This window comes from Triticum dicoccoides, chromosome 7B (genome assembly GCF_002162155.2).
Source record: "Triticum dicoccoides isolate Atlit2015 ecotype Zavitan chromosome 7B, WEW_v2.0, whole genome shotgun sequence".
Lineage (NCBI taxonomy): Eukaryota > Viridiplantae > Streptophyta > Magnoliopsida > Poales > Poaceae > Triticum > Triticum dicoccoides.
This window is the reverse complement of record NC_041393.1, coordinates 290,612,824-290,637,567: the sequence shown is the minus strand read 5'-3', so window position 1 is coordinate 290,637,567 and position 24,744 is coordinate 290,612,824. Positions and strand designations below refer to the sequence as shown.

The window sequence follows — 24,744 nt, the reverse complement described above, 5'->3', positions numbered from 1 at the left end:
GCGTATATTCCAACTCCGAGATGCTTGCACTAGTCCATAAATGGATCGCTGAAGCTTGCACACTTTGTTAGCACCTTTAGGATCGACAAAACCTTCTGGTTGCATCATATACAACTCTTCTTTAAGAAATCCATTAAGGAATGCAGTTTTGACATCCATTTGCCAGATTTCATAATCATAAAATGCGGCAATCGCTAACATGATTGGGACAGACTTAAGCAGCGCTAAGGGTGAGAACGTCTCATCGTAGTCAACTGCTTGAACTTGTTGAAAACCTTTTGCAACAAGTCGAGCTTTATAGACAGTAACATTACCATCAGCGTCAGTCTTCTTCTTGAAGATCCATTTATTCTCTATGGGTCGCCGATCATCGGGCAGATCCACCCAAGTCCACACTTTGTTCTCATACATGGATCCCATCTCAGATTTCATGGCCTCAATCCATTTATCAGAATCTGGGCTCATCATAGCTTCTTCATAGTTCATAGGTTCTTCATGGTCAAGTAACATGACCTCCAGAACAGGATTACTGCACCACTCTGATGTGGATCGTGCTCTGCCAGACCTATGAGGTTCTGTAGCAAATTGGTCTGTAGTTTCATGATCTTTATCATTAGCTTCCTCTCTAGTTGGTGTAGGCATCACGGGAACAGATTTCTCGGATGAACTACTTTCCAAATTGAGAGCAGGTACAATTACCTCATCAAGTACTACTTTCCTCCCACTCACTTCTTTCGAGAGAAACTCCTTCTCTAGAAAGGTTCCGTTCTTAGCAATAAAAGTCTTGCCTTCGGACTTGTGGTAGAAGGCGTACCCAATTGTCTCCTTAGGGTATCCTATAAAGATGCACTTCTCCGATTTGGGTTCAAGCTTATTGGGTTGAAGCCTTTTGACATAAGCATCGCATCCCCAAACTTTAAGAAACGATAGCTTAGGTTTGTTGATAAACCACAGTTCATACGGTGTCGTCTCAACGGACTTTGACGGTGTCCTGTTTAAAGTGAATGCAGCTATCTCTAATGCATAACCCCAAAATGATAGTGTTAAATCGGTAAGAGACATCATAGATCGTGCCATATCCAATAAAGTGCGGTTACGACATACGGACACACCTTTACGCTGTGGTGTTCCAGGTGGCGTGAGTGGTGAAACTATTCCACATTGTTTTAAATGAAGGCCAAACTCGTAACTCAAATATTCTCCTCCACAATCAGATCGTAGAAACTTTATTTTCTTGTTATGATGATTCTCCACTTCACTCTGAAATTCTTTGAACTTTTCAAACATTTCAGACTTGTGTTTCATTAAGTAGATATACCCATATATGCTCAAATCATATGTGAAGATCAGAAAATAATGATACCCGCCACGAGCATCAACACTCATTGGACTGCATACATCGATATGTATTATTTCCAATAAGTCATAGCTCGTTCCATTGCTCCGGAGAACGGAGTTTTAGTCATCTTGCCCATAAGGCACCGTTCGCAAGTATGAAATGATTCATAATCAAGTGATTCCAAAAGCCCATCAGCATGGACTTTCTTCATGCGCTTTACACCAATATGACCTAAACGGCAGTGCCACAAGTATGTTGCACTATCATTATGATCTTTGCATCTTTTGGCATTAATATTATGAATATGTGTATCACTACGATCGAGATTCAATAAACCATCAACATTGGGTGTATGACCATAGAAGGTTTTATTCGTGTAAATAGAATTACAATTATTCTCTGTCTTAAATAAATAACCGTATTGCAATAAATAAGATCTAATCATAGTCATGCTTAACGCAAACACCAAATAACATTTATTTAGGTTCAACACTGATCCCGAAAGTATAGGGGGTGTGCGATGATGATCATATCAATCTTGGAACCACTTCCAACATACATCGTCACTTCACCCTCAGCTAGTCTCTATTTATTCTGCAACTCTGTTTCGAGTTACTAATCTTAGTAATTGAACAAGTATCAAATACCCAGGGGTTACTACAAGCACTAGTTAGGTACACATCAATAACATGTATGTCAAGTATACCTTTGTTCACTTTGCCATCCTTCTTATCCACCAAATATTTGGGGTAGTTCCGCTTCCAGTGACCATTTCCTTTGAAGTAGAAGCACTCAGTTTGAGCCTTAGGTCCAGCTTTTGGCTTCTTCACGGGAGTGACAACTTGCTTGCCATTCTTCTTGAAGTTACCTTTCTTACCCTTTGCCCTTTTCTTGAAACTAGTGATCTTGTTTAATTGTCAATACTTGCTGCTTTTTCTTGATTTCTACCTTCATTGATTTCAACATCACGAAGAGCTTGGGAATCGCTTTTGTCGTCCCTTGCATATTATAGTTCATCATGAAGTTCTAGTAACTTGGTGATGGTGACTAGAGAACTCTGTCAATCACTATCTTATCTGGAAGATTAACTCCCACTTGATTTAAGCGATTGTAGTACCCAGACATTCTGAGCACATGCTCACTAGTTGAGCTATTCTCCTCCATTTTTTAGGCGAAGTATTTGTCAGAGGTCTCATACCTCTCGACACGAGCATGAGTCTGAAATACCAATTTCAGATCTTGGAACATCTCATATGCTTTGTGGCGTTCAAAACATTTTTGAAGTCCCGGTTCTAAGCCGTAAAGCATGGTGCACTGAACTATCAAGTAGTCATCATATTGAGCTAGCCAAATGTTCATAATGTTTGCATGTGCTCCTGCAATAGGTCTGTCACCTAGCGGTGCATCAAGGAAATAACTCTTTTGTGTAGCAATGAGGATAAACCTCAGATCACGAACCCCGTCCGCATCATTGCTACTATCATCTTTCAACTTAGTTTTCTCTAGGAACACATCAAAAAACATAGGGAAGGTACAACGTGAGCTATTGATCTACAACATAATTTGCAAATACTATCAGGACTAAGTTCATGATAAATTAAAGTTCAATTAATCATATTACTTAAGAACTCCCACTTAGATAGACATCCCTCAAGTCATCCAAATGATACGTTATCCAAATCAACTAAACCATGTCCGATCATCACGAGAGATGGAGTAGTCTTCAATGGTGAACATCACTATGTCGATCATATCTACTATATGGTTCACATTCGACCTTTTGGTTTCCAGTGTTCTGAGGCCATATCTATATATGCTAGGCTCGTCAAGTTTAACCGAGTATTTTGCGTGTGCAAATCTGGCTTGCACCCGTTGTATTTGAACATAGAGCTTATCACACCCAATCATCATGTGGTGTCTCAGCATGAAGAACTTTCGCAACAGTGCATACTCGGGGAGAACACTTATACCTTGAATTTTAGTGAGGGATCATCTTATAATGCTATTGCCATACTAAGCAAAATAAGATGCATAAAATATAAACATCACATGCAATCAAAATATGTGACATGGTATGGCCATCATCATCTTGTGCTCATGATCTCCATCACCGAAGCAACGTCATGATCTCCATCGTCACCGGCTTGACACCTTGCTCTCCATCGTTGCACCGTGGTCGTCTCGCCAACCATTGCTTCTATGACTATCTCTACCGCTTAGTGTAAAGTAAAGCAATTACATAGTGCTTGTATTTCATACAATAAAGCGACAACCATATGGCTCCTGCCAGTTGCCGATAACTTTACAAAACAAGATCATCTCATACAACAATCTTTATATCACATCATGTATTGACCATATCACATCACAACATGCCCTGCAAAAACAAGTTAGACGTCCTCTACTTTGTTGTTGCAAGTTTTACGTGGCTGCTATGAGCTGCTAGCATGAACCGTACAAACCTACGGCACAAAACTACAATGATTTTTCGTCAAGTGTGCTGTTTTAACCATCAACAAGGACCGGCCGTAGTCAAACTCGATTCAACTAAAGTTGGAGAAATAGACACCTACTAGCCACCTGTGTGCGAAGCACGTCGGTAGAACCGATGTCATGAATGTGGTCATGTAATGTTGGTCCGGGCCGCTTCATCCAACAATACTGCCGAATCAAAGTAAGACGTTGGTGGTAAGCAGTATAACTATTATCACCCACAACTCTTTGTATTCTACTCGTGCATATGATCTACGCATAGACCTGGCTCGGATGCCAGTGTTGGGAAACGTAGCATGCAATTTCAAAAAAATTCCTATGCTCACACAAGATCTATCTAGGAGATGCATAGCAATGAGAGGGGGAGAGTGTGTCCACTTACCCTCGTAGACCGAAAGCAGAAGTGTTAACTTAACACGGTTGATGTAGTGGAACATGTTCTCGAATTAACCGATCAAGTACCGAATGTGCGGCACCTCCGAGTTCTGCACACGTTCAGCTCGATGACGCCCCTTGAACTCTTGATACAGTAAAGGTATGAAGGAGTCGATGAGTTCCGTTAGCACGACGGCGTGATGAAGGTGTTGGTGAAGTGATCCGTGCAGGGCTTCGCCTAAGCACTACGACAATATGACCGTAGGAGTAAACGGTGGAGGGGGGCACCGCACACGGCTAAAACAATTGGTGTGTCTTGGGGTGCCCCCTGCCCCTGTATATAAAGTAGGAGGGGAGGAGGTGTCACGCCGAATATGCGACCCTATCCTAAAGGAACTCGAAGGTCCCACTAAGGATAGAAGCGCATATTGGAGACGCTTTTGCAAGGTGGATATCATTACATCGTACCATTACATAATAGTTGGGGATACATACAAGAGGCATACAATGCCACACGAATACAACAACATCATACACAAGAGCATCATCCGACATTGGATGAAACACAAACAGAAACTCAAACGACATCCACCCTGCTAGCCCAGGCTGCCGACCTGGAACCTATTCCCTGATCGAAGAAGAAGCAGAAGAAGAACTCCAAAACAAGTAACATCGCTCTCGCGTCATGATCATCACATAACATGTACCTGCAACTGTTGTTGTAGTAATCTATGAGCCACGAGGACTCAGCAATCCCATTACCATGGGTATCAAGACTAGCAAAGCTTAATGGGTAAGGAAGGGGTAAAGTGGTGAGGTTGCAGCAGCGACAAAGCATGATATGGTGGCTAGCATACGCAAATAAGAGCGAGAAGAGAAGCAACAGAACGGTCGTGAAGCTAGCAATGATCAAGAAGTGATCCTGAACTCCTACTTACGTCAAACATAACCCAAAACCGTGTTCACTTCCCGGACTCCGCCGAAAACAGACCATCACGGCTACACACGCAGTTGATGTGTTTTAATTAAGTCAAGTGTCAAGTTCTCTACAACCGGATATTAACAAATTCCCATCTGCCACATAACCACGAGCACGGCCCTCGAAAGTTTATACCCTGTAGGGGTGTCCCAACTTAGCCCATCACAAGCTCTCGCGGTCAACGAAGGATATTCCTTCTCCCAGGAAGACCCGATCAGTCTCGGAATCCCGGCTACAAGACATTTCGACAATGGTAAAACAAGACCAGCAAGACCGCCCGGATGTGACGTCAAATCCCGATAGGAGCTGCACATATCTCGTTCTCAGGGCACACTGGATACGCTAAGTGTACATGTACCAACATAACCCAAGTTGCCAAGGGACGGTCCTGCACGATGCTCTAGTTTGGACCAACACTCGGAGGAGCACTGCCCCGGGGGGGTAAAATAAAAATGATCCTTGGGAGCGCGACTCCCAAGGGAAAAAGGCTGAGGTGGCAAATGTTAAAACCAAGGTTGGGCCTTGCTAGAGGATTTTTATTCAAAGCAAACTGTCAAGGGGGTCCCATAAATCACCCAACCGTGTAAGGAACGCAAAATCAAGGAACATAACACCGGTATGACGGAAACTAGGGCAGCAAGAGTGGAACAAAACACCAGGCATAAGGCCGAGCCTTACACCCTTTACCAAGTATATTGGTGCATTAATTAAATAAGAGATATTGTGATATCCAAACATAATCCTGTCCATCATGGAGCAATCTTCAACTTCACTTGCAACTAACAATGCTATAAGAGGGGCTGAGCAAATGCGGTAACAGAGTCAAACAACGGTTTGCTAGGAAGGGTGAAAAGGTTAGAGGCTGACATGGCAATTCGGGATGCATGGTAAACAAGTGATAGGTAGCACAACATAGCGATAGAACGAGGCAACTAGCATAGCAATGATACTAGTGAGGTCCAGGATAACGGTCATCTTGCCTGAGATCCCGCAAGGAAGAAGAACGAGTCCATGAAGAAGACAAACGAACGTAGTCGAACAAATCCTCCTAACTCCGGAATGAAACCGAAGCTAACGAGAGAAGCAAACCGGAAAGAAGAAAACAACATGGTAAACAACAAGCATAATCATGGCATGATGCACAATCAAATATGATGCATGTCCGCTATAATGAGGCATGGCATGGCAAAGTGCAACAAACAATACTACAAGTTAAGTGGAGCTCAATGTGCAACAGTTGCATATTGATAAAACACCACATTGACATATTTAGTTTAATCTCATTTAAGCTACCAAACAATATTAAATGTTGTTAAACATGGCAAGAGGTGAAGCATAATTAAACTACCTATCTAGGCAAGTTTAAATGAGGCCGGAACAAAACAACAATTCCGGAAAATCCCCATGTCATTTAGCAATTTTAAAGCAAACAACAATTTTAAACATTTTAAACATGGATGAAAGCATCATATTATGTAACTAGATAAAATTCTAAGCATTTTACATGTATAAATTATTTTAATCCAATGCACCATTTATGAGTTATTAAATGCATGATCTAGAGGGACTTTTTTGAAAAACTATAAAACATAGGATAATGCTGAAATCGCGGCGCAGGGAAAAAAATAACACTGGCCGCGTCTGGCTGGGCCAACAGTGCATAGGAGGGGCTGGGGGGTTTCTCACCATGGGCCTCGGCCTAGCTGGTGGAGAGGTAGGCCGGTTGCTGGGCTTGGAGGCTGCTGGCCCAGGCGTTGTCGCGGTCAATGCGTGCCAGCGGATCGAGCGCGAGCAGCGCTGCTCGTTCCCCTCGGGAAAAACAAGGGCGATGACAAAGCAGAGGAGGTCGTGGGCAGGCAGCGGCGATGCAGGGAACAACGACGGCGAACTTGGCGCGCAAGGTGAGGGACTTGGTGGCCCGGCGAGGGCACGCAGGTGAAAGGCGTCAGGGTGGCTAGTTCCAGACGTGGGGTTTCAGTTTAGGGCAGCGGTGGACGGAACCAGCGAACGGAGCGGAGCTCCATGCTTCGGGCTCCATGGACGAGCTCCATGCATCGTTCCTGTAACCCACAGCAGAGAGAGGGCTGGAGAGATTAGGGAGAGCAGGGAGATGAATAAAAGAGAGAGGGGGAGGAAGGAGAGCGGGATGACCTGGTCATCGGCAGCTCGAACCGATGGCCGGACGGCGGGGCATGGATGCCCGAGGAGCTCCTAGACAGGGGCTCGGGTGGCTGCAGGCGCAAGCGAGCGGGAGGCTCGCAGTTGAAGAGCTTGGGCAGGGGAAGGCATCCATGGAGATCGGGAGTAGCTCGGGCGCAGAGAGAGCGTCGGGCTCCAGATCAATGCAAGGAAGGGGCGGCCTTGGGGGTGGTTGCAGGAGGGAGGTGGTTGGCTGGTTGGATCGATGGAGGGATTGGGTGGATCGGGATGGATCGCGAGGAAGGAGAGGAGTGGATGACTGGCGACGGCGCGATGGGACAAGGGGCTAGATTTTAGGGTTGCTCCCTAGGGGATTGGTCTATATATACAGCACAGGATTTTGGTTAGGGGCTATTTCTTCCCTCCGATCGAAATTGGACGGTCGGGAAAAATAGACTAGGGAGTCCAATAAATAAAACGAAGATGTTTTACAGTTGGCGATGATCCGGATCCATCGGTAACGACAAACCGGTTCGGGTTCGAGTAAGTTTCGGACACGCACACGAGGGGTCTGAGAGAGGTCAACGAGGACAAGGGTCTGGCAAAATGACAATGGAGGCAAAGAGAGAAAGGCAACTGTGAACGGCTATGAGTTTTATGAAAACATGCAGATGCAATGCGCATGATGCTATGAGATGAGATGCATGACATGAACACAATGCAAAACAAAAAGACAAAACCCAACCACTGAGGAAATAACATATCACATAGCCGGAAAAGGCAAGAGACGGAGTTCCAATTGTGGAAAGTTACATCCGGGGTGTTACAGGAGGCCGGCCACAAGTGGCGCGCCAAGGAGGGGGGGTCCTACTAGGACGATACTCCTAGTAGGATTCGGCCCCCCTCTTTTTTCCTTCTACCGGAGGAGGAAAAGGGGAAGGAAGGAGAGAGCGAGAAGGAAAGGGGGGCACCACCCCCTTCCCTAGTCCAATTCGGCCTCCTCCCTTGTGGGGGTCCACCAACCCCTTGTGGGCTGGTTAGCCTCCCTCCTATGGCCCATATGGCCCATATCTTCCATCGGGGGGTTCCGGTAACCCCTCTAGTACTCTGGTATGTACCCGATACACTCCGGAACCCTTCTGGTGTCCTAATACTACCTTTAAATATATCAATCTTTACCTCTCGACTATTTCGAGACTCCTCGTCATGTTCGTGATCTCATCCAGGACTCCGAACAACCTTCGGTCACCAAAACACACTTCATATAATACATATCGTCATCGAAGGTTAAGCGTGCGGACCCTACGGGTTCGAGAACTATGTAGACATGACCGAGACACCTCTCTGGTCAATAACCAATAGCGGAACCTGGATGCTCATATTGGTTCCCACATATTCTACGAAGATCTTTATCAGTTGAACCTCAATGTCAACATACGTTATTTCCTTTGTCATCGGTATCTTACTTGCCCGAGATTCGATCGTCGGTATCTTTATATCTAGTTCAGTCTCGTTACCAGCAAGTCCCTTTACTCATTCCGTAGTGCATCATCCCGTAACTAACTCATTAGTCACATTGCTTGCAAGGCTTCATATGATGTGCATTACCGAGAGGGCCCAGAGATACCTCTTTGATACTCGGAGTGACAAATCCTAATCTCGATCTATGCCAACCCAACAAACACCTTCGGAGATACCTATAGAGCATCTTTATAATCACCCAGTTACATTGTGACGTTGCATAGCACACAAGCATTCCTCCGATGTCCGCTAGTTGCATTATCTCATAGTTGGAGGAATATATATTAGACACGAAGAAAGCAGTAGCAATAAAACTGAACAATCATTATGCTAAGCTAACGGATGGGTCTTGTCCATCACATCATTCCACTAATGATGTGATCCCGTTTATCAAATGACAACTCATGTCCAAGTCTAGGAAACTTAACCATCTTTGATCAGCGAGCTAGTCTAGTAGAGGCATACTGGAGACACGGTGTTTTGTCTATGTATCCACACATGTATCAAGTTTCCAGTTAATACAATTCTAGCATGAATAATAAACATTTATCATAATATAAGGAAATATAAAATAACAACTTTATTATTGCCTCTAGGGCATATTTCCTTCAGAATCATGGATACCAGATTAAACATATTTACAAAAATAGAACAAGTTCAGTTCATACCCGTTTCTCTCTGCCACACCAATTCATCAAATATCGTCATTATTGTCTTTCACTTGCACGATCGAACGATATGAAAATAATAAGAGTGCAAGAGTGTCGTGGACTAAGCTGGAATCTGCAAATAGTTTTATTCAAAAAGAAGATAACAAGGTAATATGGGCTCTCTGTTAGATCAACAATAATGCATATGAGAGCCACTGAATATTTTCATCGTGGTCTTCTCCTCGGCACAACTCAATAAAAATAAAGGAAATTTAGAGAAACGCACTGAAACATTTTTGGAGTTTTTGGTTTTAACTAGATGGAAACAAATTAAAGAAAGAAAAACAAAAACGAGAAAAACTATTTACATGGGAGAGCTCCCAACATGAAAAAGAAGAACAAGGAAATCTTTTTGGGTTTTCTTTCTAAATACTACAACTAATTACACTAGAAAGAAAAATCAAAAAGAAGCAGGAAATATTTTTTTATTTTCTCAAAGTTTTTCAAACACACAAGACGAAGGCGAGAAAATAAATATAACATGGATAATACAATGAATAAGTGTGGACACCGGCTACTGGAATGAAATGTGTAAACATTAAGGTAATGTCGGTGGAAATACGTACTCCCCCAAGCTTAGGCTTTTGGCCTAACTTGGTAATCACCACTCGAAGAAACCATGGGGTCCTTTGTTGAAGTGCTGGGGAGCGGGCACCTGAGGGTCCAACTACTGAGGCTCCTCCTCTGCTGCAGCCAGGTTGTTCCAATAGGCAACAATGTCGTCAGGCATAATCTTGCATCCGCCCCTGGCAATATGATCAAACAAAGCAGATGCATGCAACAGAATAACATCACGGGTAATCTCACTAAAGAACAAGTTATAAGGAACATACATAGTGGTGTTCTCTTTATCAATGAAGTGGTGGTATGCCATAGCCGAGCGATCAAAATAAACCTTGGGTAAAGGATAATCATGCTCGTGTATCTGAATGTTAAAGTGACTCGCCAAATGAGTAGCATAAATACAACCATGTATTTTACCCTTGGATCGGTTAAGGTGGAGGCGACGTGCCACAATAGCTCCCAAGCTATAAGTGTTGTCGCCGTGAAGTGCATGGCGTAAAACAGTGAAGTCTGGGGCACTGAGTGCACCTACCTTCTCTCTATCAAGAAAACACTTTGCAATGAATAGAGCAAAATAATGAACAACAGGAAAATGTAAGCTAGTAGCAGTGACACTCGATACCCTTCTCTCATCCCCCACTGTCAGAGTGCGATAAAAACCATCAAACTCCGCGGGCCTAGGCTCTAATAAACTACCATTAGAAGGTAGTAAGCATATATCACAAAATTCTGTAAGTGGTATCTCATGGGATTCGGCATATAAGTTAAACTGGACCTCAGGAGGATTATTCCTACTCAAGAAATGAAAATTTTGCACAAAGGAATTTGTGAGGAGATGATACTATTCACATTCAGTTGCGATGAAGTCAGTGAGGCCGGCATTAGTAGCATATTGTGCAAACTCTTGAAGGATTCGGGCCCCTTCCAAGAATGGGTTATGCGGCCATTCGCACGGCCGTACCGCCACCATTCTCTGGGTGCAGAGATCACTGTCAGATTACTCCCCAATAACCCCCTTGGAGTTTTTCTTGGAAGCAAACTTCCTAAATATACTCATCTTTTTCCTATGAACAAAATTCTGAAATTTTAGTTCACAAAAAGTTTCTCAACAAAACTTCACAAGATTGATAGCAACTACTCATAGGGATGCATAGAGGCCATATCAAGCATTCAAACTACTTAGAACTCTAAGAATTCAACATGCAAGCTCATCTACAGCAGCACCAAGAGTTAGTAGTTATTCTAATTATAAACCATTAACGCAAAAACTAATTGGACAAACGGAGGAGTCACATACCAAGCAACAATCCCACGAAACACTTTCGAAAACGGAGCTTCGAGCAAAGAGATCAAAATTCGCGGATTTGAGAGCAAGAACACGAGAGAGAGAGAGAGAGAGAGAGAGAGCAATGGTGATTTTTTTAGGTAGGTAATGATGTGGGACGAAGAGATAAGTGAGGGGGCCCACGTGGGGACCACAACCCACTAGGGCGCGCTAGGGTGCTGGCGCGCCCAGGTGGGTTGTGCCCACCTGGAGCACCTCCCTCTGATGTTATTTGCACTAAGATTTCTTAAATATTCAGGAAAAAATCGTATTAAATTTTTAGAGCATTCTGAGAACTTTTATTTTTGGGTCATTTTTTATTGTACGGAAAACTCAGAAAACAGACAAAGCATGGAATTTTGTTTTATTTAACTAATAAAAACAGAAAAAAAAAGGTAGGGAGATAAGGTAGTGCTCACTAAATTCATCAACTTCATACCTCTCAAAAATGATTCATTAATAAGGTTGATCAAGTATTATTAACAAGCACTTCCGATTAGCATGAAACCGAAGAACTTTCGTAAAACACTAAGTTATCTCAATGGGGATATGAATGTCCCCAACAATAAGCATTTCATATTTATTTTGGCAGTAGGTATATGTAGTTGAAAACTTCCAATAGTGATTGTCGGAGATTTTTCAATAACATTAATACCATTCACTTGGAATTGTTTCTTCGGAAAGTGCACCGTATGTTCATTACCATTGATATGAAAAGTGATCTTGCTTTTATTGCAATCAATAATAGCCCCTGCAGTATTTTCAAGAAGGGTCTACCAAGGATAATCGACATGTTGTCTTCCTTGGGCATCTCAAGTATAACAAAGTCAGTTAAGATAGTAACATTAGCAACAACAACGGGCACATCCTCACAAATACCGATAGGTATGGAAGTTGATTTATCAGCAATTTGCAAGATATTTCAGTAGGTGTGAGTTTATTCAAATCAAGTTTTTTATATAAAGAGAAAGGCATAACACTAACACCAGCTCCTATATCACATAAAGCAGTTCTCACATAATTTCTTTTGATGGAGCAAGGTATAGTTGGTATTCCCGTATCTCCAAGTTTTTTAGGTACTCCACCCTTAAAAGTATAATTAGCAAGCATGGTGGAGATTTCAGCTTTCAGTATTTTTCTCTTATTGGTGATGATGTCTTTCATGTACTTTGAATGATATCAGTCAAGCGATTATGCAAAAAGACTGGCCTCAGCATTTCAGCATAGCGTTCAAATTCTTCATCATCTTTCCTTTTGGTTGACTTAGGTGGAAAGGGCATAGGTTTTTGAACCCACGATTCTCTTTAACTACCATGTTTTCTAGCAACAAAGCCTCTTTTATCATATCTTTTATTCTTGTGTTGTGGGTTATCAAGATCAACAGCTGGTTCTATTTCAACATCATTATCTGGTTCTTTATTATTTGTTTGAGTATCTTCATGAACCTCATCATTATATTTTTCATTATCAGAAGGTGAGTGTTCATTACCAGATTGAGTTTCAGCATCAGAAATAGAGACTTCATTATCATTATCAGGAGGTTTTTCTACTTCAGGTTCACTAGAGGCATGCAAAGTTCTATCATTTTTCTTCTTCTTTTTCTTTTTGGAAGGATTAGGTGCATCAGTGTTAACTCTTTGAGTCTTGTTCAATTCTTTTTGGGTGTCCCTCGGGATAAAGTGGTTCCTAAGTCATTCTACCTCCTCTAGTCATTACTCTAACAGCATGATCATTGATATTATTATTCATTTCATCTAACAACTCTTTTTGAGATTTAGCAACTTGTTCTAGTTGAGTTTGAACCATAGAGGCATGCTTCCCTACTCCTCTAACATCATTTGAGATTCTAAATAACAAGTCACTCAAGCGAACAATCATATTAGAATTGTATTTTAATTGTTTCATAACATTTGCATTGAAGTGATCTTGCTTTCTAATGTAATTATCAAACTCGTAAAGGCATTGACCAGGATGTTTATTACAAGGAATATCACCTTCATCAAACTTTAATAAAGAATTTACCTCTGCCACCTTAGGTGGTGGTGATGTTTCAAGCCCATGTATTTCTTCGATAGGTGGTAAATTTTTAATATCCTCTGCTTTCACACCTTTCTCTGTCATATATTTCTTTGCCTCTTGCATATCTTTAGGACTGAGATATAAGATACCCCTCTTCTTTGGAGTATGTTTAAGTGGTGGTTCAGGAAGGATCCAATCATCATAATTTTTCAATATGTTATTCAATAATTCTTCAGCTTGTCCAACAATTCGTTCCCTGAAAACACAACCAACACAACTATCTAGGAAGTCCCTAGATGCATTGGTTAGTCCATTATAGAAGATATCAAGTATTCCATTTTTCTTAAGAGGATGATCAGGCAAAGCATTAAGCAATTGGAGAAGCCTCCCCCAAGCTTGTGGGAGACTCTCTTCTTCAATTTGCACAAAGTTAAATATTTCCTGTAAGGCAGCTTGTTTCTTATGAGCAGGAAAATATTTTTCAGAGAAGTAATAAATCATATACTGGGGACTACACACACAACCAAGAGCAAGAGTATTATACCAAGCCTTGGAATCACCCGTTAATGAGAAAGGAAATAACTTGAGAATATAATAATAGTGAATATTCTCATCATCAGCAAATAGGGTGGCTATGCCATTCAACTTAGTAAGATGTGCCACAACAGTTTCTGTTTCATAACCATGGAAAGGATCAGATTCAACAAAAGTAATTAATTCTAGGTTGACAGAGAATTCATAATCCTTATCATCAACAAAGATAGGTAAAGTAGCAAACTTAGGATCACATTTCATTTCAGCATTCAATGTCTTTTCTTTGTGCTTACAAAATAATTTTTCCAATCATCTCTATCCTTACAAACAAGAATATATCTAGTTGTCTCCTCATCCATAACATAACCTTCCGGTACCTTTGGCAATTCATATCTAGGAGAACTAGGTGTAATAGGTGTTTCAAGATTTCCAGTTTCAAGCTCTTCATCAGTTTCAATAATCTCATGTTGTCTTACTCTAGCAATTTTTTAATCAAGAAATTCACCTAGTGGCACATTATCATCAAGCAAGGTACTAGCATCGTCAAGAGTAGCATTCATAGCAGAAGTAGCATCATTAATAACTTGCGACAAATCAAAATTGATAGCATGTGTGGTGTTGCAAGTCTACTTATAATAGAAGGTGAATCTAAAGCGGAGCTGGATGGTAGTTCCTTACCTCCCCTCGTCTTATAGGGAAATATCTTAGTCTTAGCATCCTTCAAATTCTTCGTAGTGATAATTTGTTAATAATCCCAAGTGACTCCACAAACCTAGTTATGCTCCCCGGCAACGGCGCCAGAAAAAGGTCTTGATAACCCACAAGTATAGGGGATGGCAATAGTTTTCGAGGGTAGAGTATTCAACCCAAATTTATTGATTGGGCACAAGGGGAGCCAAAGATTATTTGCAAGTGTTAGCAGCTGAGTTGTCAATGCAATCACACCTGGAGATTAATTATCTGCAGGAAAGTGATCGGTAGCAAAGTAGTATGGTAGTTTTGATAGTAGTAGCAATAGAATAGTAATAGTAACAGTGATAGTAGTGATTTTGTAGCAAGTGCAATAGTAACAATAGCAGTATTAACTTAACAAGAACAATATTAGAGAAATTCGTAGGCATTGGATCGGTGAATTCATTGGATCATATTCATCATATAACAATCATAACCTAGGGCGATACGGCACTAGCTCCAGTTCATAAATATAATGTAGGCATGTTTTTCGTAAATAGTCATACGTGCTTATGGAAAGAACTTGCATGACATATTTTGTCCTACCCCCCTGATACGTCTCCATCGTATCTATAATTTTTTATTGTTCCATGCCAATATTATTCAACTTTCATATACTTTTGGCAACTTTTTATACTATTTTTGGGACTAACATATTGATACAGTGCCCAGTGCCAGTTCCTGTTTGTTGCATGTTTTATGTTTCGCAGAAACCCCATATCAAACGGAGTCCAAATGGGATAAAATGGACGGAGAATATATTTGGAATATTTGTGACATCTGGGAAGAAGAATCAACGCGAGACGGTGCCTGAGGGGGCCACGAAGTAGGGGGCGCGCCCCTGACCCTTGTGGGCACCCCGTAAGGTGGTTACTGCTCTTCTTTTGCCGCAAGAAAGCTAATTTTCGTAGAAAAATCTGGGCGAAAGTTTCAACCCAATCGGAGTTACGGATCTCTGGATATAAAAGAAACGGTGAAAGGGCAGAATCTGGGAACGCGGAAACAGAGAGAGACAGAGAGACAGATCCAATCTCGGAGGGGCTCTCGCCCCTCCCACGCCATGGGAGCCAAGGACCAGAGGGGAAACCCTTCTCCCATCTAGGGAGAAGGTCAAGGAAGAAGGAGAAGAATGGGGGATCTCTCCCCCTTGCTTCCGGTGGCGCCGGAACACTGTCGGGGGCCACCATCATCATCGCAATCTACACCAACACCTCCATCATCTTCACCAACATCTCCATCAACTTCCCCCATCTATATTCAGCGGTCCACTCTCCCGCAACCCGTTGTACCTTCTACTTGAACATGGTGCTTTATGCTTCATATTATTATCCAATGATGTGTTGCCATCCTATGATGTCTGAGTAGATTTTCGTTGTCCTATAGGTGATTGATGAATTGCTATGATTGGTTTAATTTGCTTGTGTTTATGTTCTTATACTATTGTTCCCTCCATGTCGCGCAAGCGTGAGGGACTCCCGATGTAGGGTGTTGCTATACGTTCATGATTTGCTTATAGTGGGTTGCTTGAGTGACAGAAGCATAAACCCGAGTAAGGGGGTTGTGGCGTATGGGATAAAGGGGACTTGATGCTTTAATGCTATGGTTGGGTTTTACCTTAATGATCTTTAGTAGTTGTGGATGCCTGCTAGAGTTCCAATCATAAGTGCATATGATCCAAGAAGAGAAAGTATGTTAGCTTATGCCTCTCCCACATAAAACTTGCTATCGGTCTAGTAAAGTAGTCAATTGCTTAGGGACAATTTCACAACTCCTACCACCACTTTTCCACGCTCGCTATATTTACTTTATTGCTTCTTTATCTAAACAGCCCCTAGTTTATATTTAGGTGCTCTTTATTATCTTGCAAACCTATCCAACAACACCTACAAAGTACTTCTAGTTTCATACTTGTTCTAGGTAAAGTGAACGTTAATTGTGCGTAGAGTTGTATCGGTGGTCGATAGAACTTGAGGGAATATTTGTTCTACCTTTAGCTCCCCGTTGGGTTCGACACTCTTACTTATCAAAAGAGGCTACAATTGATCCCCTATACTTCTGGGTTATCAAGACCTTTTTCTGGTGTCGTTGCTGGGGAGTCATAGCATGGGGTGAATATTCTCGTGTGTGCTTGTTTGCTTTATCACTAAGTAATTTTTATTTGCTGTTCTAAGTTGTTCTTTATCTTTAGTTATGGGTAGGAAACGCAAAATACCAAAAAAATTAGTTGTACCTACTGAACCAATGGTTGAAGAACCACTCAAAATCTATCACACTCTTGAAGCTTTTTACTTGGATCATCTTCGATCCCTTTGTGCTCGTGCTGAAACCCCCACTAGCTTAGTTGAGGGACAATCTTAGATGAGCATGCTTGTTATGTGTGACACCGTATATCTGAAAAAGGGAAACTTTTACTGGATCAAATTCAACGTTTGCAATGCTATGCTTGGAATTTATGTGAAATATATGATTTTACTTGTTCTGAAAACCCTAAGAAACACCTTCCCTACCAATGTGAGTTTAGTGATAATGGAATCGTATCTTCATATGCTAAGGGTGTTTATCTCTACTCCTAATGTCTCAGTTGGTAGGTCGCGTTCCGGGTTTTATTTTCGTCCCACCATTTTCGTCCGGTTTTTGTTCGTCCCACCCTCCACTGGTTTTTTTTCGTAGGTTTTTTTTCGGAGGTTTTTTCGTCCGCTCCTCTCGATCCCTAGAACTCCCAGAGTAGATGCCGCCGCCCGCCCCTTCCAGCCCCCGCCCCCCCAGCCCTAGCCGCAACCCCAACCCCATGGAGATCAAGATCAAGCTCCGTATCCCCGACGCGGCTGCACATCGGCGCCTCTCCTCCTTCCTCGCGCCCCGCCTGCTCCGCACCGACGCCCCCGCGCGGCCCCTCGCCGCCGCCGCCGCCACCGCCACCGCCGCCCAGTGGGACGTCCGCCTCTACGGCACCGACAACTGCGACCCCTCCTGTGTCGTCCTCACGCTCAAGTGCCCCCGTGCATCAACGCCGGCGTCAGCCGCGTTGAGGAGGTCGTGGAGCCCCTCGACCCCGCCCTCGCCCTCACCTGCGTCGACAACCCCGCCCGTCTCGGCGCGGTTGACTCCCCCATCATCCGGCTCATCTCCGACGAGTACAGCGTCGGCGGGTACAAAGCGCCGTTCATCTGCCTCGGCGGCTTCCGGAACACCCGCGGTGTGTATGAGCTCGAGGAGGGCGAGGGGCAGGGGCTCGTGCTAGAGCTCGATGAGACACACTTCCATTTCGGCACAAACTACGAGCTGGAGTGCGAGACCGCGGAGCCCGACCAGGCCAAGGAGGTCCTGGAGCGGCTGCTCACCATGGTTGGGGTGCCATATGAGTACTCTCGGAGCTCCGCGGTCCCTCGCCGCCGCCGCCGCCGCCACCGCCGCCTAGCGGGACGTCCGCCTCTACGGCACCGACGATTGCGACCCCTCCTACACCGTCCTCACGCTCAAGCGCCCCCACGCATCAACGCCGGCGTCAGCCGCGTTGAGGAGGTCGTGGAGCCCCTCGACCCCGCCCTCGCCCTCACCTGCGTCGACAACCCCGCCCGTCTCGGCGCGGTTGACTCCCCCATCATCCGGCTCATCTCCGACGAGTACGGCGTCGGCGGGTACAAAGCGCCGTTCATCTGCCTCGGCGGCTTCCGGAACACCCGCGGTGTGTATGAGCTCGAGGAGGGCGAGGGGCAGGGGCTCGTGCTAGAGCTCGACGAGACACACTTCCATTTCGGCACAAACTACGAGCTGGAGTGCGAGACCGCGGAGCCCGACCAGGCCAAGGAGGTCCTGGAGCGGCTGCTCACCATGGTTGGGGTGCCGTATGAGTACTCTCAGAGCAATAAGTTCGCGTGCTTCATGGCCGGGAAGCTGCTTCTGTGACTAGGTTTGTGGTTGGTCTTTACCGTGTCCCAAATGATGATTAAACCGTGGTTGCTATAAAACTTGTGTTTCATTAGCACTTTCTTGCGACAATAGGCTTGTTCTGTGGCGAGTGATTTCAAATCTCACATATGTAATGTTTAGTTCTGTTACATTCTGGTATTTGATAACTTTCATCCAAGAATACTATCTTGGGTGGCAGCATAGCAACACAAGGGTTTGCATTTCAATCCTCGTAAAAAATCTTGTCCTGGAGCATGATCCGACAACCGCTGGGAAGAAGCTGGGGCTGGTATGTCTGGTTGGGGAGAGAAATAAATTTCATCTCTCGGGTCCATTTATATACAGGACATACAATCTACTCCCTTTGTTTTTAAATATAAACCTTTTTAGAGATTTCAATACGGACTACATTCGGATGTATATAGACGTATTTTAGAGTGTAGTTTCACTCATTTTGCTTTGTATGTAGTCCACATTAGAATATCTAAAAGGGCTTATATTTAGGAACGGAGGGAGTAGCTAGGAACAAACTGAATTTCGTATGTCTGCCACATTGTTATGGGCAATGAGCATGTTATTGCAGTCTCACCACACCACATCTTGTTCTGCTCTCTGGTGCAGATGGGCATCCTTAGATTCACCACCTCCCTGATGAGCTGCTTCTTGTCTTAACCCACCTCCCTGATGAGCTGCTTCTTGTCTTAACCCACCTCCCTGATGAGCTGCTTCTTGGTCTCAGGCATACACGGTCATCGTTGGTATCTAAGTTTCCACCTGACAAATCTGTTCTTATTTCTTATTAGGTACCTGAAAGGCTGAACCTGATCTTTGATGAACTAGAAGGCCAAGATACCAAGGTATGCCTGAGTTTATAGCTTGATTCCTTACCATATAATTTCTGAAACATGCAGCGACACATGATTAACCTTTGTACTTTATACTTTGCTAAAACATTTAGGACTCGAGTGGGCGACTCCAAGAATGGGTACTCCTGAAACTTTAGCCAGTGGCCATGTTGATGGTATTTTTTGGGAACAGGGGAGGGCGTGTGTTATTGTTCAAACCAGGCGCCTGAATTTTTTTAATCTTTAGCCAGTGACCACATTGCTGCCCTAAGCGATGAACAGGGCAGGGCGTGTAGTATTGCAGTTAACTATGTGTCATCTGGTCATCATAGTGATTGGTAGATTGAAACCGTAAGCCACCTCTGAATTCATATCGAAGGTAGTTCACCAAGATCTGCGGTTTTTATTTGCATTTTATAAGTTTTAGTGTTTCATGTTACTGCTTTAAATACCTAATTATGGTTTCATCTTCCCTTTTTGGTGCCAGTCATGCGATCTGGTCTTTTTCTGCTTGGATCCCCAGGTTGTGGGAAAACACTAATGACAATTTATTTTGAGATTGCCATATTCTTTTTACCTAATTTGTGTTCTGTATAAACTGTACAATGTTTCCTTTTCTGGAACTTTAGGGGCCTGATCAATTGAACAAGTATATTGTGGAGAGCGAATCAGAAGTAAGGAAAATATGAACCCGTGCAAGCACTAACTCACCATACATCCTATTTTTTTGAGGTAAATTTTTATGTTTAGCTGATTGCGTGTGTGGATTTATTCTTTCGGGAACACTTGGTAGTTACTTTGTACAATTATGAATGCGTGGTACATCTGTCATGTGATTTATAAATGTCCAACGCATGGAATTAAATTGTTTGACCTTGCCTTCCTTGTTTAGGTAAAACTAAGTAGTTGTGGCAGCTATGGATGAGAGAACCCAATTCCTAGTAAATTGGACACCATCAATGAGTTCGCCGAGTTTGATTGAACTCTCACACTATGAACATGCTCTATTTAAAGCAAGGCCATCCCTGTCATAACAGGTAGAGTAAAATGCCAACACATATATGATTGATGTTATGGCACTATACTTGACTTTGGGGATGACGAGATTGACGAAAGCAACAGGAGCCCACGACTCATGAGTTCAGCAGCGTCTGCACGCCGTACATGTAGTTGTGCACCTCCTCCTCCTGTTTTCTTGCATGTGATCAATGGTTTCAGATCTCTATTTATCACGGATTAGAATATATATTCTATAAGAAATCTTTCCTACATTTGGTGGATTATTGCATTTGTATTTTTTATTGTTATCATCTAGAATATTATATTCTGTATGACTGCTTTTAACAATGCTTCGTCAGGATGTTCCCGCCGATGATGTTGTTCATGCCGTCCCCCCAGTGCCTAGCATCACCGGCAACAAGTTCAGCGCTGTCCGACAAGGTGTCCTGCAGGAACAACCTCCGTCGACCTATCATCGAACTTCAGTATGCGTGCTTTGTTCTTTGAAACTGAATTCAGACTTTGAATACTACTTTTATTTGAAAGAAAATATGTGCGTGATTCCACAACTTATGCCAAAATGCATAGCATAGCTTGGTATACACGAATTGCAATCTGAACGTTTTTCTCTGTGTCATCGTCCTGCTTTTTGGTTCTCTGTTATCTGTCATCTTATATCTCTGCTTTCTGCTTTCTGGTGCCTAAACCGAACCGTCGAATCTATAAATATGTACCAGTACTAGTTTGAACCAGGGGATGGTTGGTTGTTTATGTGTGCTGTTAATGAGTTCATTCTGCTCTCTATCTCATTGAATTTTTGGATGTCAATCAACAAGCTTCCCCTGACTGACTGATTGATTGATTGATTTTTGGCCGGTGCTAGCTTGTGTGTCTTGTGTCGGGCGAGGGAGAGGGACGATGTGCATACGGGGTTGCAGTGCAGAGGCGCCGGTGGTTTCAAGTTGCAGGGCCGGGAGGTGAGGGAGCACAATGACAACAACACTACATCTCCCTTCTCTCTGTTATCTCTCTTTGTACTGAATTGTCCCCTCTTTGTTGCAGAAATTTCACGGCAACCAGGAGTAACAATATTTTTGGTTACTTGGGAATACGATGATGTTCTGGTGACGTGGAACATGCTGAGATTTGGACTTCAATCCTTGATTGTGCACGGGCATGCATGCTTCACACCCATGCTGCAAACAAATTTTCATTTTCGAAGAAAGTATTAATACTATAACTACAAAATTCATGTTGCAGATTTATGCTCCATGTAGTATACTGGCCCATTATAGCTTTATTCAGTTCACCGTTTGCACCATCATGTTCTGGAGTTTGAAATGTACTCCCTTTTTTGTAGGGATTTCCGAAATGAGTAGAAGACTAATAACTTCTACGACATCAAAGATCTCTGAGATTTTAGAGTATGCACCATATTGATTTACTTATCGATTTATTCACACGTATATTGAGTTCATGATGGAAATATATACGAGTATTTTCATTGTATGGAATTTTTTAATTACTACCAGATGGAATTTGGGAATTAGTCTTACAAAGCTTCCAAAATCACTAAAGTTATACAGCTACTACAGAACTGGTTAAAATTAGTGATGTTCTATAATATCTACATGACTGATTACAACACTGCTCATGTGATTTGGTACTTTACTATATGGTAGCTTGTTTTACCCCTGAGGCGAGCTAATGATTGGGAACTTATAGTGCCAAACTGACCTGCATATTCTGTCAAACATTTTGTTGCAGTATTTAGGATTAGCATGGAAGCTGAATTTGTCACCTGATGTTGTTTAATTGTGTGCTACTAAATTCATTGGTTGACAAGCCTTAAAACTATCTGTAATAGCATACCTTGTTTTCAACATCATTGGCTTGTTTAGAATGCTAAACTGAAGAACTGAAGTACTGAATAAAACAATACAGAAGTGAGTAAAAAGTGCTTAAGAGGAATTTTTGGTCTGCAGTCTGTACTAATAAACTCTTGTGGTCATTCGTTTTGACCTGATCCAAGGCAAGGCCTATCAGTGTTAACTCCCAGGCTGTAAAAATTGAATTGATGATTGCATACTCTCGTGTGGATTTTTTATGAGCATGCACGGTAACCATTCATTTGTGTCTTTCATCATCAGATCAAACGGCAAGTTTATTGTCTGATTAATTAGAGGTTTCTATTTTGGAATGAAATTTTCTGAATTTTTGCTATCCCGTTGGTCCTTACTAATTCAGTATATACTAGAATTTGAAGTTGTGATCATCCATTGTTCTACTATGGAGACTAGGATAAATGATTGCAGTTGCAGGGCTGCTGCCGTTGCTGAACACAAACGGGGCTCGGAGCAGGCCAAACTCCAAGGTGGACCGGGCAACGGATCGTGGAGAGGCGCCCAAGGATTTTTTTTGCTTATGTTGATTGTGCCATCCAATTGGTTTAGACTTTTCACCATTGCTAATTACTAGGGGAGTATGGGTGCCAGACCTGGTAAGTGGCCTACACGCTACGCTCTTGCCAAATAATTTGCAACCATGCTTGCACTGAATTTTTATTTATTTCCCGATGTACCTTACAACAACTTCGTGATGTAGCACTACTTTGCACTAGCATGCACCTGCATATATAATATGGAAAATGACTGTCATTTAGAATTACTTCCAAGCTACATCATCTATCTGAATGTCAGCCCGAAACCACTGGTTGGCACACATAAAATTTTGGAAGTTGTATGTAGTCCTCCTTCTTTGAGCCAAAATTTATGTCTATGATTGATGAATCAATATAATTTTTTTGTTCAAGCTGGATCCAATAGAACATGGCTTTGGTGGTAGTTAGTACATGTAGAATTTCTATCCTTCTATATGTGTACTGAAACTATTTAAGGTCACTATGTAGTAAATTCATCATACTATGTGTCCACGGAAACCACTTAAGGTCAAAAGTGACAAGTAGAACCACATGCATCGTTTTGGGTAGTCTAACTTGACTCTATTACTTTTATCTCATAAATCTATGATCGGTGCTTTTTTTACGTGGAATATATTCTGGAGCGGTTGCTGGTGTTAGGGATGCATTTATATATGGGATAATTGCATTAGCTATTTCATACAATTGGCATGCAAGGATTTTTCTTCTTTAGTATAACTCTCTGTTTCTTTTATTGTTTCTAGAATGCATTTCCACAATAGAGATGGGAAATGGGATACATCGTTGTCGTCCTTCAGTGAGCAGCCGAGGAGGAGCTCCTCCCTGCTGATGATGTGGAAGATAGATACCCTGTCCGTGATGCCTGGTTCTGGCCTCATATACATGTAAGTACCCGTTCGCTCATTAATAGACAGCATATAAGAAAGTGTGCCATCTGAATTTGGATCATGCCATGCACAAAACTATTCAGATTGTTTTCTTGAGGAAAGTGAGTATTCAAGTTGGTTAGATGAAAGTGTATCATCATTTTTTCATGAAAAATAATTTCATAATACCATATTGCAGTGACTTCCTATGTCATCAGTAAATGCAGTGGAGAAGAAGCCGGTTCACCACATGATCATTTAATTTGTTATTGTTTTTTAACTATTCCCTGTTGCATGTATAATCAGAAAAAATAAAACTCCTCCTTTCGGCCCATACTAGGAGTCTGGAAGTGATACTTTTGTGAGGAGTGCTGGAACATGACTGGATCAAGCGAGACAGAGAACAATGGATGAAAGAAAGATATCAGAAAAGGGATTCACTCCTGACCACCTCATACATATATACATGTGTAAGAGCTTGTCACCTCATACATATCTCTTGTAGCTATATAGGGCTCTTTTCGTATTCTAGGAAATTTTAAAATTATATTTTACTAGGGATGTAAGTATCAGATGCTAGATATGTGATCTAGAGATTTTAGACTTTCAGGATTCAACCATCAGTTGTGTTCCTTGAATATTTCTTTATTTTTCTAGGGCAATCTATTTTTTTAATCCTTGAAGCGCCATTCAGAACATATGATCGTGGTTGTCAAATTCCTGTGAAATATATACCTTTGATCTCAGTTTTATAGGGAAATTAACATGATCTCATTTTTATCATGCTGACAATATATTATGTTATACCTTTGATTTTGGTAATGGTATGTTTTCCCATGATTGCTGTAATTTTGTTGTCCTACATGTGTCCGTGCGTTGGGATAGTATGAAGAAAAGTTGCAGCTATCCATACATCATTATTTATGGCAGAAGGGAAATCTACTGAATCACAGTCA

General features: G+C 42.4%; 1 long non-coding RNA gene and 1 pseudogene across 1 annotated transcript; both read left to right on the top strand.

Moving 5' to 3' along the window:
- The first annotated feature begins 17,517 nt into the window (after positions 1 to 17,517).
- Positions 17,518 to 18,867, top strand: LOC119342184 (annotated as a pseudogene).
- Positions 18,868 to 22,801: 3,934 nt separating this feature from the next.
- On the top strand, positions 22,802 to 24,529 carry LOC119336265. The gene is made up of 3 exons (XR_005162338.1): positions 22,802 to 22,982; positions 23,666 to 23,806; positions 24,129 to 24,529. It is a non-coding gene; the product is annotated as an uncharacterized LOC119336265 (long non-coding RNA).
- The last annotated feature ends 215 nt before the right edge of the window (positions 24,530 to 24,744 follow it).